The following is a 15341-nucleotide window of genomic DNA, read 5'->3' on the forward strand; positions in this document are numbered from 1 at the left end:
TGTCTTCTGCAATGAGTGATGCTTAATCGAATCACTGGAAGCCTTTTAAGGTGCATTCAAAAGAGACAAGCTTTCTTCCTGCTTCAGCCGGTGAGCTTCTCCCGTGGAGTTCGTCCAGACCCTCCATCGGAATCATCAGCTTCACAGCCTCCCCTACAGATTTTGGACTCTTTGTTCCCATGGTTACATGAGACACCTTCATAAATTTTATATTTACAGATATTTCCTGTTGATTCTGTTTCTCTAGAGAACCCTAGCTAATACACTAAAGCTTCTTAACTATTGAAGTCAGAGTGAGGTTTTGAACCAAGGGACGTTAGCTCTGGACTGAACACATGTCTGTATGATTCCTCTTTCTCTGACTTGGTCAAATTTATAATAGCGGTATCTCTATTCCTCTAAATCATTTAGGAATGAGATACAGGGACTGGTATAAGAGTGTTGATTTGTGGTGTTAATGTGCCTCCTCTGTATCAGCATAAAGTGATACAGTGTTGGTCCTCAGTATTTACTGTAAGGTTTTTCTTAAATAAAACTCTACTTAAATTTAAAAACTAGATAAACAACTAATGTAAATGCCATTTGTTCATTAAAATTCTACACAGGAAAATATCTACTCATTATCCCAATGACTAATATACTTCAGTGCCTTCATGAATATCATAAAATATAAGATGGTTATGGATAACTTTCCCTTAATAATATCACAGCAATTTAAAGTAATATATAATGACATGAACAGGAGCTTATTTCTGTACATAAAATAGTAAAATGTCAGATTTTTAGTTGAAAAAAAGAAGCTGCATTATTATTTAAGGGAAAAGTAATGAATCAGACAAAACAGCATATAATAGTTCTTCATATCTGGTTTTATTTGAATTATTTCTTTCTATTTCAAGAACAAAACTAGTATATTTTGCTATCAGTGTAGCTTTCCACTGGTTAAAAGACTTATTTTCACCAATAACTATTTGGAGATAAATTTTCATGACTCTGACATGATAAGCTCTTTCAATACATTTTTAAATAATCTGTTAATAAGATAGAGAGACGACATAAAGCAGGAGCCTCCTGTTCTTTCATCTTTAACAACACAAAGTCTTGTAGGTATATAACATCAAAATCCCCCAGAAAACAACTCTTCTGAAGTGGCAGCCTTGTATAATACGAATTATAATTACTGCACTTCAAAAAATGAAATCAAACAAAATGCTCACAAATCCCAAGCACTCTGTGCCACAGCACCCTTTACCCCATTTATGTCTAAAATGGAACATTAAATGCATATCTGCAAAAAAATATCCATAGCACTTGATCTAAATAAAGACATTAACTGGGAAGCATAATAAAATTGAGTGAGACCTATTGCAGTGAAGTCACCCAGAAAGAAATAGGAAGTTTCAAAATTTTTATGAAGTTTCCTACTGTAAAGCCTGATTAATGTTTCGTGGCAACAGATCACTCACTGGTAGTATTCTTTCTTTTTTATGTTCCTCTTTTCTCCAAGAAATGTGCAGAGTGCCTTATTAATTCGGGATTAAGATATTTAACAGTTATCTTTCGTTTCTCAATTTTAAGAATAGCTCATATGTATAGATCTATGGTTAACCATAAAAGCAAGGTAACATAAAACGTGTATGCTTGTGTAAATTATAAGTTCTGAGCTTGAATGTTATCATTTTTAGAAATTTAAGTTAAACTAGGATCATGGGTATCAGCAAAAATGAGCATAAATCCTTGCAATTATTATTTTGAGTATAATTACTTATAATTTGAGAAAAATAAGATTAATAATTCCCAAGTTATAATTCGCTACTGATACATACGTGCATATTTAAACTCATAAAAAATATTTAGGGCGGGCCACAGTGGCTCAGCAGGCAAGAATGCTTGCCTGCCATGCCAGAGAACCGGGGTTCGTTTCCCGGTGCCTGCCCATGTAAAAAAAAAAAGGAAAAAAAATATTTAAGTTCTATTTAACTTTCATCCATGTTCTGTTAATTTAATATGAACTCATATATAACAATCTCAGGCTTTCAGAAGTAATTGTTAAGGACTGTGAGGGCAGTAACTTTCAATTTTTACTTTAAAAGTGTCATAATATACACAATTCAATGAGTTTTCCTCTGAAGTTTCAGTTGTGAATTTGGATTATATTTGCTATGCCGAAGGGCAAATGAATATAGATAAAAATGGAGGAGTAGAGAGGAGCTTCCTTCGCAAAGCAAAATAGAACCAAACTGGAAGAACAAGAGTATATATAACTCTTAAACTTCAAGCTTATTGAATATCTGAATAGCTAACTGAGAAAGTGAGCTTTATAGTGGTCATAAAAACATCTTTTTTCCCTGGTGCCTGCCCATGCAAAAAAAAAAAAAGTGTTTGTTAGAGAGATGCAAAGGTGGATATAACAAAAACCACCAAAAAAGTTGGATGTTTTAGATAGCCCATTTTTTCATGTTTCTCAACAATATTGCATACAATATATTTTGCCTATCTTCCCAAAGTAGTAAACATGTTTTGGAAGCTATTAGGGAAAATATGCTTTCTCTATCTCATTTTTTATATGTTTACCTTCATTGACTATATCGAAAATGGTACAGTTTTAGGTTTATGTCAGAATAATTCACTCTAGTTTTTTCTTAGTTTTACCAAAGGCATAAATCCAAAAACTTTATGGAAAAAAAAAATCTGCTTCAATATTTTTGTAAGGAGATCTCTTGAGAAGACAGCATTTAAATTGTACAGATTTTCTAGTTCCGTATTAAGATCTTCTTTCTCTGATTTAGTATAAAAAGTTAGATGATTTGTCATTATATATGTGCAATCATTAATAGATACCTAGAACAGCTATTATCAATGATATTATCAACAACACTATTGCATAACTTTCCCTGTGTGTTTCATCAAAACATGATTGAATAAATAAATGATAAAAATAATGGTATAAAACAGTTTAATATTTATGTTACCCAAATTCAGTCTCTTTAGCCTCCTGGTAATATTTTGCCATTCAGGAGTACTCTATAACACCTACAAAGGGGAAGTAAGAAGGCTTTAAGACCTGTCAAAATGATTGAATCCAAATAGTCTTGCTGAAGGAAACTTAAATTGCAGAAGATACAAAGATTGCTTGAATCACATCAGGAAGAATCACATAAGGAAGAATGCATTTCAGTAAAACCCACAAGTCAAACTTGAATGATCAACACTCAGTTTACTATACGACATGCCTGATAAATATGATGGATACATACAAGTAGGAATCAACATTTCTCTATATTAAACTTCCAAGTTTTGTTATTAGAGAGTTGATTTCTTCTATATCCTTGATATTTTCTATATCCTGCCTGCCAACAAATAATTCCATCAAATTTTCTCACTTTCTGCCCCTTTTTGTCAAAGTAAGCAACCCTGCTGCTTATTGTATTTGGATTCCTTTTATGTCTGTTAATTATCATGTCCATGCTCCAAGTTGGGGGGCATCATTTCCATGTTCCTCAAAGGGCAGGATGCAACAGTGAAAAGTATGCACTGGTCAGAACCACTTTAGGCACTGGTGCTAGTTCTATTCTGGCATCAGTGAGTTTGTAACACGAGTGGGAAACCCTATGTTGACCACCAAATATTCGGAGACCATCCAGAAGTTCTGGTCCCTAACATATTGAGGAGTTTGTAACTAGAATGGGAGCCAAATTCAAGCAGAAACTTCAAAAAATGATTTCTGGAACATAAAGAAAGCTTGATATGGATTTTTTTTTCATAATATGTTTCATCTAATCAAAAGGCTCCAAAATAAAAGCCTTTCAAAATAGTAACTCAAAGCATTCTGTGTACCATCAAATAATATTATTATTTCACTTTTACAAAATGGTATTGGTTCTTTTAGCTAATTCCCTGAAAAGTGTCAATGATAGTTGCAAGTATATCATGATAATATGCTTGAATTCATACATTTTTATCTGAGATGAATAATACAATCTTTACACTTAGACACAGTTCCATCATCCACCAAAATATTAGCTTTCGTCTAATCTTTAACTGCCTATGCATTATAATGTTTATGTATTATGATATCAGTCTTTAAATATTTTTTCCACAAGTAAATTCATTTTGAAAAGTTATGAAACGTCTTACACATTTTTAGATTACCTACCATTTTTCATCATAAATTTAAAATGTGAAAGATTTTTCTTAGCATGTCTTCTATTGGATGTATTTATTAATATATTTTCCTTGAGACTGTGAAGCTGTAGAATTATTCAGTTTATAGATATCATCTATCTAACTAGTAAAGTCAGTCATCATTGATAAACAAATCAGCCAAATCAGACTTACTTTCTATCAGGTAAAAAAGTCTGAACTCATTTTCAATTCATTCCATTCAAATAAGTGTGCTAATAGGCATCCCCTAGAAAACCGTTTCACTTCTAGATTTATTTTTATTCTAATGTAAGTTTCACCTTGAGTTTGCAGTCAGAATGAAACCAGTTAAGCCCTGGAACAAATGCTTTCTTAGAACTCAAGTCGTTTTTCCTGGGGAAATTTTTCTTGGATTCTGGTTTGGTAGCTTCTATTCTCCGGGATAATGCACTCCAGCAAACTTGTGGATGGCTGAGAAATATGCTACCCTTCTGAAAAGCAGAAGTTGTGATTATGAAAAGGGATGACGGCAAAGAAAGCATAAACCGTGGGCATACTTTAAGAAAGGATACATTTGAAACTTAAGAATCTCGGCATTGATTTCCTTAAAATTATTTGCAGCTTTATACATCTTGGAAAGGGTGTACCTCCATGGTTTTCAACACCTGAGTTTGAAGACCATCGTGTTAAAAAATATCTAACATAAACTTTAAATTTATTCTTCCTGAGCAATTTTAATTGTATTGATTGAACATCTGCTCTTTAAAATCTTCTTTTGTCTTCCTTATGAACTATAAATATGCCCCAATTTTAGTACGTTATAATGATAATTGATCTCTTTCTAACTAAAGAACTATGAAAATATTTACTTGCATTTTCTCTTTTAATTTTCACAATATCTCCAAAATATATACTGTGTCTGTTTTTAGATAAAGAAACTGAAGGCTAATTATGCAAATTATCAGATGGCACAGGGTGAAGGTAGAATTACAAATTAGATTTTACTAACCTTGAATTGATTTTGTTTTAAAACATATATAATTACACTAATCTAAAAATTTAAATATAATTGAAAATTTTTACCTACATATTTATACAAACTAGGTATTTCTTCAAAATTAAATTTTAATATGTCAATAAAATGTTGAATAAAGTTCTGCATAAAATTGTAAATCTTCAGGATTTGAAGATGTTGTAAAAAATGAAATTTAGGTTGGATCCAGATTAAAATTGTTACATGTTATTAGAATAGCACTGAATATGATAATTTAAGACAGTTATCACATATCCTTTTTATAATCTGGCATATAAAACTAGGTTGCAATCAGCCAAAGTACTGCAAAAGAACAAGGATTAACCAGTTTTCCAGTTGATGAATGGAAATTAAAAGTGTAATACTCCTGTAAAATATGATGAGCTCCATATTCAAATAATTAACTAAATTATTCCTTCTATGTTGAGAGAGAAATGAGTTCCAATGGTTCTTGGTGTCAGATAGTTTTGTTAGTGACTTATTAAGGCTGTGATTATAAGTGACTGTGTATTTCATATGACACAGTTACTGATCTATTGGACAATTTCAGAAGAGAATTTACAGAAAGCTACTCTGAATAGATATCCTCTGAATAGGTAGCTAGACTGAAGTTGACTTAGAAACCAGTAAAAGATCAGATATGGCTTCAATGCCAATTGACTTACGGAGTGTGGGATATCTGAATTCATGTGAGATTAGATGAAAAAATAAATATTTAAAAAAAACTATAAAAGACAACAGCAGCCTGGGCCTTGATATGCTGGTAAATGTCTAAAAATTACCCCACCATGTGCATCAAAGGAGTCTATTTTTAGTGCCAACATCTGTGGTTTACACACTGCCACCATAACTGAGTTCGACCTACCCAGTGAGGAGCTGTGAGGAAATTATACTCATTATACTCCACTATATTATAATCTTAACCTTACAGATACCATTGGCTTAAATAACCTCAATAGCATCGATAATAGGAAAATACAAGTTTTCAAAAAAACAGAGAGTCATGAGTCTGGAGTATTTACTACCCTTGTGTTTGATATAGTTTTTTAATTGTAGGTTTATATAATTTAGTTTTTAATAGTTGCTGTGTTTAACAACCAGCTTGCAAAATTCTGGACAATCTGTTTTGATGAGCTAATAAAGCTGGTTTCAATACACCACTAGTAGGCCCATATTTAGCAGCATGAGTCAGCTTGCTTCTTTTCACCTGCTTGGGAAAATGGAGCTCTTTCCCTGCTAAGAATAGCTTACACACTACAAGTGGGCAACCTCAAATGTTGGTGTGTGGATGAGAAACACTGTTGTTTTCCTGTTGTGATGAGAAACACAGCTTGTTTTCTTCATATCAACATGGGATGATACCAAGACATTGACATTAGATTGAGAGGACTTCTTTCCTGTTTAACCCCTTTAAGTTCATACATTTTAAATAAGTTGCTATCAACCAAGAATGATTATGCACATTTTTTATTCCAGTTACCTTGTGAAGTGAGACAATAACCAAAATCAAAATTTTAGCCTCAAAAAATAAATTTTACAAGCACTTATCTTTACAAGTAATAAACCTAAAATTAAATGTTTGAAAATTAAGACAGTAAACTACGGATGTAGCAGAAAGTGTTTTCTAAGTGAAGAATCACAACAAAATATGAGTAACCCAACCAGTATTAGATACAATCAAATATCAAGTGAGACAGGCAACCCTGGAGAGGTCATAAAGCAGAGATAACTGAAAATAGTAATATGTTTTCAGTTATCTCTGCACAACCAAAAAGAGGGTATAAACACATCAAGAGGAAGATTTATAAAGAAGACTTCTTTGGGGAAAGTTGTGTCTGGAAGATTTCTTTTCAATGGGGAGAAATTGTGAAGAGCAAGCTAACTTCCCCTGACCCCTCAGGTCAAAAGAGAGGGAATTCTTGGGACTATTTGGAGAATGCAATATAAAGTTATGGTACGCAAAGTTATGCATATGAATCTTATGGTGTGCCCAATCAAAACTTATGTCAAACTCCAACCAGGAAAATCATAGTCAAGTAAAGACCGATGGCTATTCTTTCAGCAGTTCTGAATAAAAGGTGGCATGCTGGGGAGTCTCCACTCCCAGAGGTTGTCCAAGGTAAGAATGTGGCAAAATGAGTGTTTTCCAGACAAGATGAGAGAACAGCCTCCTGTGAGAGAGTGAAAAACATCCGGAACTATTTAAACTTGCATACAAGAAATCTGGAGGAACCGTAGGATTTTGACATTATTTCTAGGTGGAGTCGTTTAGCCATGAAGCAAGGACTGAAGAGAAGCCGTAAGCCAAGGGAACAGACATTCCTGATGGGATGTGGAAGAACTCCTGAGAGAAAGTACCTATTTTACCTTCCGCCAGACCCAGAGAATGAGCATTAAGTTTATGAACATGAAAGAACCAGTTAACTAAGCACTCCCCTGATCCCTTTACCATCATCCTTACTCCATCTCAGAAGGGTCAGAGGTTATAGGAAGCCATATGATAGAGGAGGGGTGGAAGGGAGTCAGTAAGGAAACTAGCAGTCTTTTAGAACGTTTTTGTCTTAGATGAGCTCTATCTAGTTGCGTGAGCAGGAATAGCTGCAGCAGGAGTGAAGATTTACCCTTGAATGTTGTCACTAGAGCTTAAGTACTGAACTAGACCCGAATCTATGTCTTAAAGTGATCATTAAGCACTTTTTATTAAGCAAGAGTGACCAGAAAAACCATCAGTCTTCACTCATGGAAAAGAAAGAAATTGCCTCACTTCGTGAATTTTAAGTTAGAATAGAAGACAATAAAATATGCTTTCAGATTATATACTATGGATTTTATTTATTGAAAAAGAAGATACAAATTTAAGTAAGAATATTTAAAAATTCAGAGTCCATGATGACATATAATTCACAGTTGTATGATATAACTGCTGTGCTTATTCTTGTCACAATGCACATTTTTAATAAAATTTATAAGATTTTATAGAAAATACAGAAAGAAAAAAGAATAATGTGGACTTTTTTGCATAAACTACTACTGTTATTTAAAGAGACAATACATTCCATATTGCAAATTTTGGAAAACTTTATTTGCATTTAATCCAAAATATCTTCAATATTATAGTTAGATAACTTCCACATAGTATTCCCTAACCTGACATAAATAGTCACACAGGATGGTTTATGCTTTTCCAAATGAGGAACTCCAAATATGTGGGGAAAAGTTTGAAAGAGTCCTAGGGTTCGGAAATTATAAATCTTATGAACTTTGTCCTTAAAGTTCTCCTCTAGAATCTCTAATGCCCTATCTGGATATGATTATGCTATCAGGCTGTAAAGATAAATGATTCCTGTCAGCTTCAGTGCGTTTCTACCTACCGTTCATCTTCTTGATTTCCACCTTCAATGCCAATGTATGATGTACTCAACAAACTTAAACCTGGTGAAGGTCACTAAATAAATGGTCTTTGGAGATGAGTACTGGGATGGACAATCATCTTTTGACAGGAAGCAAATGAAGTACCTTGGACTTCTGACAAGTGACCCCACTGTCCAAACAAAATTCTTGAAATGCTTAGCTGTTGAAAGAGTGTCATCAATTGAAAGTCTAATATTGATCATAAGGTCCTGGTTAGTACCCCTCAGTGGAAACAAGTCGAGGTGTTAACATACATTCACATCACAAAGGGGGCAACAACACTGAACTACGTGGAAAACAGCGCTGTGCCCGTATCATTTCTTCTGCAACACACATCAAGTGCCTTCTCATGTAGTTAGATGTGTGTCTGTTGTTCTTATTACATTTAGAATACCTAATATATTCTAACAAATGCTGAGTGTGGTATATTTGCCCCCAGGGAAAAGATATCCTATAAACCTCTTTTCATATTTTCTCTCCATCACCAAAGCAGAGTGGTTACAATGGATTGATAAGTTGGAAAAACAACTTACTGGGCTAAACTTTTGAGTATTAAAACTTTAAATAGCGCTAGATTGCTAGTGCTTATGAAATTATGCCCTTTTCACTCTTGCTTCTTAAAAGTGAAAATGGTAAAAAACCAGACTTCCTCACTTAGCAGCCCAGTGTTTTCTCCATGAACTATTAAATCTTGCTCTAAAAGCAGGATTTTTGGTCTGATCAGAAATGGTCTAGAATGAGCACCTTCAGCCTTCTCTGTGGTAAGGATTTTCAGAGATAAAGGTATTTTGTTTTGTTTTGCCAACTACTGGCTTATATATCTTTTCAGGCTACTAAAGTATTCATTTCCCTTATTTGAATTTGTATATGGGTGGTTGTGGTGGATTATGGATGTGAGGAGAGCTCACTAAAGCATATATATTACTCAATTATTTTGGTATTAATGTTTGGTCCTGGAGCCTCAGCTAACAAATATCTATTTTAATTTTCCACTGTTTAGTTAAGTTTAGGCATTCCTAAGTTTTCTGTCCCATTAATACTTCACAATATATATATCTAATATATCTTAATGCCACACTTTAGTAGCACCTAGTTATTACTTGCATAGTAGCTAAATCTGATGGGACTTCTTTCTCAGTACCTTGTAGTAGTTATTCAGTGTACTTAGTTTCACTTTAAAGTATGTCTCCTTATAACTTTATGTAAGTTAGAAAATAACTTTATCCTAATATAATAATTTACAAACCTTAAAGAATTCTACACATTTTCATCACCATAACAACCAGACAGAAGGTTAATCATCTGTAAACTTTTGCCTGTACATTGAAATATATTTTCCAGAATGCCTTCTCTCTTTTCTTGAAGTTTTTTTTTTTTCCTTGTGAACATCTCATAAATTCAGGTCAACAGCTAAGCACTTAATTTTCTCCCCTTGGGTTCAAGATCAATAGCTCAGATAAAATTTTCACAAATATAAATCTCTTTATCATCTAAAGAAAAATGAACAATATCCTAATATAATTAAGGTATAGTTTTTCACTGGATATATCTGATTATTAGTTTAAGAGTCCAGCTTTACGGATAAGTATGATGTTACATAATATAGGAGAACAGTGGGGAAGAAATATTTATAAGCGCATCCTATAAACCCAGTCCATTGTAACTTAATGCCATTTGAGCCAGGACTGCACCAGGCCATTTCTGTTTAAGTTGCATTAACCTCTCTTGTTTGCCTACCATAGAGCTAAGCTTCAATAGGAAGGAATGGACATGAATGAATTAACCAAATCCCTATGTTGTGATAGAGATATGGACAATAAGAGATCATTTCTATGTAGCATGAAATGTGCTAAGATAATGGTAGTTAGAGACTAGAGGAATTGACTCAGCATGAAGAAAATGAGTTATCACTGAAGAATTGTCATCTTAACAGAACCTATACTCACAAGGAGTTAGCCAGCTCATGAAGAGAGGATTGAGTGTGGAGGCAAAGAAGGATGCAGTCCAATTAGAAAAAGCAGCCTGTGTGAAACACAAAAGCACATGAAGGAATTATAATCAGCTATGTATTACTCAAGTGTACCCATAAATTGCAATAAAGTTGAGAAGCGTTTTAGCAAGGCTAGTTCTTTCAGGTCTGAGTTGTCAGACTAAGATGCACTGTCCTGCATGAAATAAAGTTAACAAAAAAACTTAGTTATCAAGACATCTTAATATTTTCACCCCCACACCTAGCACCATTCATTGCATATAATACTCAGTTAATAAATTTGAAACTCAATATTAAGCATGTATGAAAGACAGCCTGCAGAAGATAAATATTTGTCAATGTGCTTTACATGCAATATAAAGTAAGCTTCTTGAGTTTGTCTGAAAACATTAAATACATATGCTCTGAAAAATGCTGCTTGTTCTCTTAAATTAACTAATATGTTTGTGTCGATATTCACAGACTATTCAAGCGAAAACTTTTGGATGCCATGGTTTACTAATTGTGAAATAATGCAATATCATGAGACAAAATAGTCATTCAAATCTCTGTGGTAAATCTGGGGGGATCAATACCAAATACAATGGCCTTGGAAACACCTGGTTCTTCTCGGAAACCCAGCCTCTCCTTCAGTACATAGGTTTTGCATCTGAGAACTGGCTCATGTTCAAAAATTGGAAAAGGGATGAAAACTTTTTTTATTGGGATAACTTTCTTTAGCCTCACAATCATCCATCCTTGATTTGATTTTGTTATATAAATTTTTAAAAACACCTTTATAGATTGTATATTTACGTTGGAACACCAAGTCCATATCTCTGTGGGTTCGGCCTCCTTGTTTGCCAGTCTGATCTTACTTATGTTTTGTGAAAATTGTGCTCACCTTGCTTTTGATACTTAAGCTTACTTTCTGGCCCTTATTACTTTGGGTCCTATCATTTCCACTGTTATACTGTCATCATAGAATGATGGTTCTGTAACAACATCTGCCATCACCGATTTAGGACAGCCAACATTGAGTTTCTTAATGATGCTTGTCTCTCTCACTAACGTATTTCCTATTTGTTTACAAAGGGGTGTCCTCCTGGATATCATATGGAGCATAGTCAAGAGATTTTTCTGGCCTTATGAATTTAAGGATTAGTGTACAAATATAGAGAATAACTGTATTTTCTATCCACTTATCTGAACCGTTTGATCCTTTCGTCTAGCATCTGCTAAAGCAGTTCTGGCATTTCCTCATCACTTAGAAAGGGAAACAGCTTCTTATGTTTCCAAGAACCACCCTAGAAGCATGTTGGCATCTACTGCTAGGTGAGTTGTCATGTTGTTTAATCATGTATCACTAAAGTTTTCTTTCATACGGACACCCTCTCACTTATTTGACTTCATGTTGCATTTCTTTTCATCTAGAATCCTTAGAATCCATCAGTATATTCTCCTGGCTTCTGTTCATATATGTCTTACAGCTCCTTCATTGTCCAACCCTCTTAGCCTTAGTAAATTCAGCAATTCCTGACCAAGTTATATTGTGACTTGTCCTTAGTCACATACTAGTCATTAGTCTAGTAGCCAAGCTGAGGGTTGGGGCAGAAACGTGTTTTCTTACAATGCATTTTCTCAGGTAATGGGATTCACATTCTTTAGCAGGAATAAGTAGGCAACATCCATAGTTCCAGAATATTAAAGTAAATATGAAGGTCTAAGAGTTTTAAGTGCATTGACTCTTATGTTTCCATCAAATTTTAGCATCTATTTTTTATTAAACAGAAACTTGGCCTAGATATAACAGACTGTTGGGATTGAGAATTAAAATTTCTCTGGAGAAATGCTACCCTAATAATTAAGTCATGAGCCTGAGCCACAGCCTTTTGCCCTCCAAATGCAGGTAAAAAGAGTCTCTTTATATAGCACTCAGGAAACCCTCTGGTTTCAAATCACATTAGATTAATGTTTAATCACCCTCAATTTTTCATTGGCTTTCTCCAGTACATCAACACCTAGCACAAAACATTTGATTTCTTAGCAGTCTGAAATACCTCAGATACTATACCATCAAATGCATCCCCTTCCAAATCTATGATGTCCAAATATCCCACCAATGAAATTTTTAAAAGCTTATAGTGCCATTGTGTCAGAAGTACAGTATATCAGTGCTTCCCCTTCCATCAGTTATCATCATCTGACCAAGCAGATGATCCAGCTTCAAATCCTTTAGAATGCTTCTTTGGACCTGTTTTGATACCAAATGTCTTAGGTTGTGTTTTCCAGAAAATACTAGGTAGCAGAAATATGTGTGCAGGAGAGTTTTATTAAGAACGATAACTACGGGGGAGTGAACAAAAGCAGAAATAGTCAGGGAAAAAGTATACTTTTATTGGGCTTGGAAATCAGTCCCAACAAAAACCAAGGGAATTCTGGGGACATCAAAGATAGCTCAGTGGTAGAATTCTCACCTGCCACGTGGAAGACCCAGGTTCAATTCCCAGTCCATGCATTTCCGAAAAACAAACACAGCAAACAAACAAAAATTCTACAGGTGGTGATGCAACAATGGGATACTTACATGGATAAGTAATGAAACGTGACCCCACCATACAGCATACAAAAACAAACAAACAAATAAAAAATCAAGGGAGCTCAGGAGCTGGGCTGGCCCTCCTGAGATTGTCTGAATCAAGGGAAACCTTTTAACCTTTGCCTTAGTCATTGATTTGTGCTTCACCCAGAGAGAGGTCTGATTTTGATGAGTCAGCTTCCTTCCACAAAGAGAAATTACCAGAAAGGAATTAGAATATGAGGCTCAACAGCCAACATGTTAACCCACTAGGAAATCAAGTCCTAGGTACTCAAGAGGTAAATGGAGGCACAACACACAGCACCACACACCAGGGGACAGAAGAGAAATAGATTGGAGGTAAAGGTGACCTCGATTTCCAAGAGAATATTCCTTTTCACACTTCTTTATATCGGGTAAGCCGTTTGTCATTTTCAGAGTTAAGATAAAAAACATTATTATAATAGATTGCAATTCATTTGTTCAAAAGCCAAAAAAGAAAATGATGTCTGAGACTGAGATTGTGTGAAAGTGAATGGAAAGCAAATTGAGTTGCTTCAGAAAAATATGACCTATTAAGCAAGGAAATCACGAATGCTTTAGGAATGTATATGCTTATATTTTAAAATTTACATTTCTGACATATCTGAATGAAATTTAAAATAATTTTGAAATAGGTGTGTCATCAACATGGCTTGCAAAGATTTTTTTTTAATGTGTCAGTCTATATACATTAAGTTTATTTAAGCTGTTTTATTCCGTTGTAAGTTCTTTCCTGAATGTCAGACTTCTTTAGGATGGGATATTTGTCAAAATCATCTCCATAGCGCTGCTAGTACCTTTTCATAGTCTATTACTGAGTAATTCTTCACTGTTATATTTTAAACTTATATTAAATATATTTTAAATATATATATATTTAAAAATAGAAAATTAGGTGGAAAATTACACTTCAGGTCACATCAATTGAATTTAATAATTGAAAATCATGAAATTTTCTGAAACTAAATATTTAAGTTGAAATTGTGTGCTGAGGAAATTTATTCACAATTATATGAGATATAGACTTACTTGAAAATCAAACATGTTTATTTTAAACTTTAAAATTAAATAACGTACAATATAAGAATGATTCAAGGAATGCATGTTAGGGTTAGGGTTAGGGTTAGGGTTAGGGTTAGGGTTAGGGTTAGGGTTAGGGTTAGGGTTAAGGTTAGGGTTTACTAATGCATTTACTAATATTTGGTAAATCATTTTTATGACAACATTATAATAAGCTAAGTATGGTACAGAATCTGTTTTAACAAGGCTGGAAAATAGGATTAAATTGTATCACCCTATTAGAATCCTAAGTCTGCCACATCACATTATTTTTTGCTTAGATTGATATATACATTTACAGTCATTGCCAGACTTCCATTACTACCTTTCCTTCTCATTTATCATTAGTGTAGGATAGAGAGCCAAGAAGAAACAACGTGAATAAGGAATATATAACAGAAACATAGCAGATAAAATGAGTAGTTCCCAATAATATTCCTTGCATACTCTTGAATATCATAATTTTTTAGAAGAATATTATTCCAGCACTTGCTCCTTTTCTCTTGTAACACAACTCTTCTGGGAATATGCTAATGCAATATTTTCAGACAATGTTCGGTCATGTAGTGATTTATAAATTGGTAAAGTCAATTAAAAGTTAGCTCCAATCCCCCTCACAGAATTCATGGAGATGGCAAAACAGCTTCTGGACATCAGAAAGACCCATTGCCTACAGGATGGCTGTGTGCATCCGTCAAGACGGAGCCATAAAAGGAACTCATATTTGTTGAATTCTGGTAATATGCCAGTCATAGTGCTTGATAGTCACAAATAGCACCTCACCTAAGCTAATGCAGGCATAAGACAGTGTTTTAATATCCTGTGCTGGTTTGAAAGGATTTATGTACCTTAGAAAAGCCATATTTTAATCCTAATCCCATTTTGTAAAGACAGCCATTTCTTCTATTCCCTATTCAGGACTGTATGTTGAAAACTTTAATCAGATCATCTCCACGGAGATGTGACTCAATCAAGTGTGGGTGTTAAAGTGGATTAGGTGGAGATGTGTCTACACCCATTCCAGGTGGGTCTTGATTACTTTAGTGGAATCCTTTAAAAGAGGAAGCATTTTTTTAAAAGTCTTGAGATTCTGAGATAGCAGAGAA

At 34.1% G+C, this 15341-nt stretch overlaps 1 long non-coding RNA gene across 1 annotated transcript in view; it reads right to left on the bottom strand.

Annotated features, from left to right (window-relative positions):
- LOC143666020 (uncharacterized) overlaps positions 1 to 13084 on the bottom strand; it is a 46625-nt gene extending 33541 nt beyond the window's left edge. The window contains exons 1-2 of the long non-coding RNA XR_013167313.1: positions 13034 to 13084; positions 10534 to 10609 (exon numbers count right to left, since the gene is read on the bottom strand). This is a non-coding gene — a long non-coding RNA (uncharacterized LOC143666020). The remainder of the gene's footprint in view (positions 1 to 10533; positions 10610 to 13033) is intronic.
- Positions 13085 to 15341: the final 2257 nt, after the last annotated feature.

This window comes from Tamandua tetradactyla, chromosome 22 (assembly GCF_023851605.1).
Source record: "Tamandua tetradactyla isolate mTamTet1 chromosome 22, mTamTet1.pri, whole genome shotgun sequence".
Classification (NCBI taxonomy): Eukaryota; Metazoa; Chordata; class Mammalia; order Pilosa; family Myrmecophagidae; genus Tamandua; species Tamandua tetradactyla.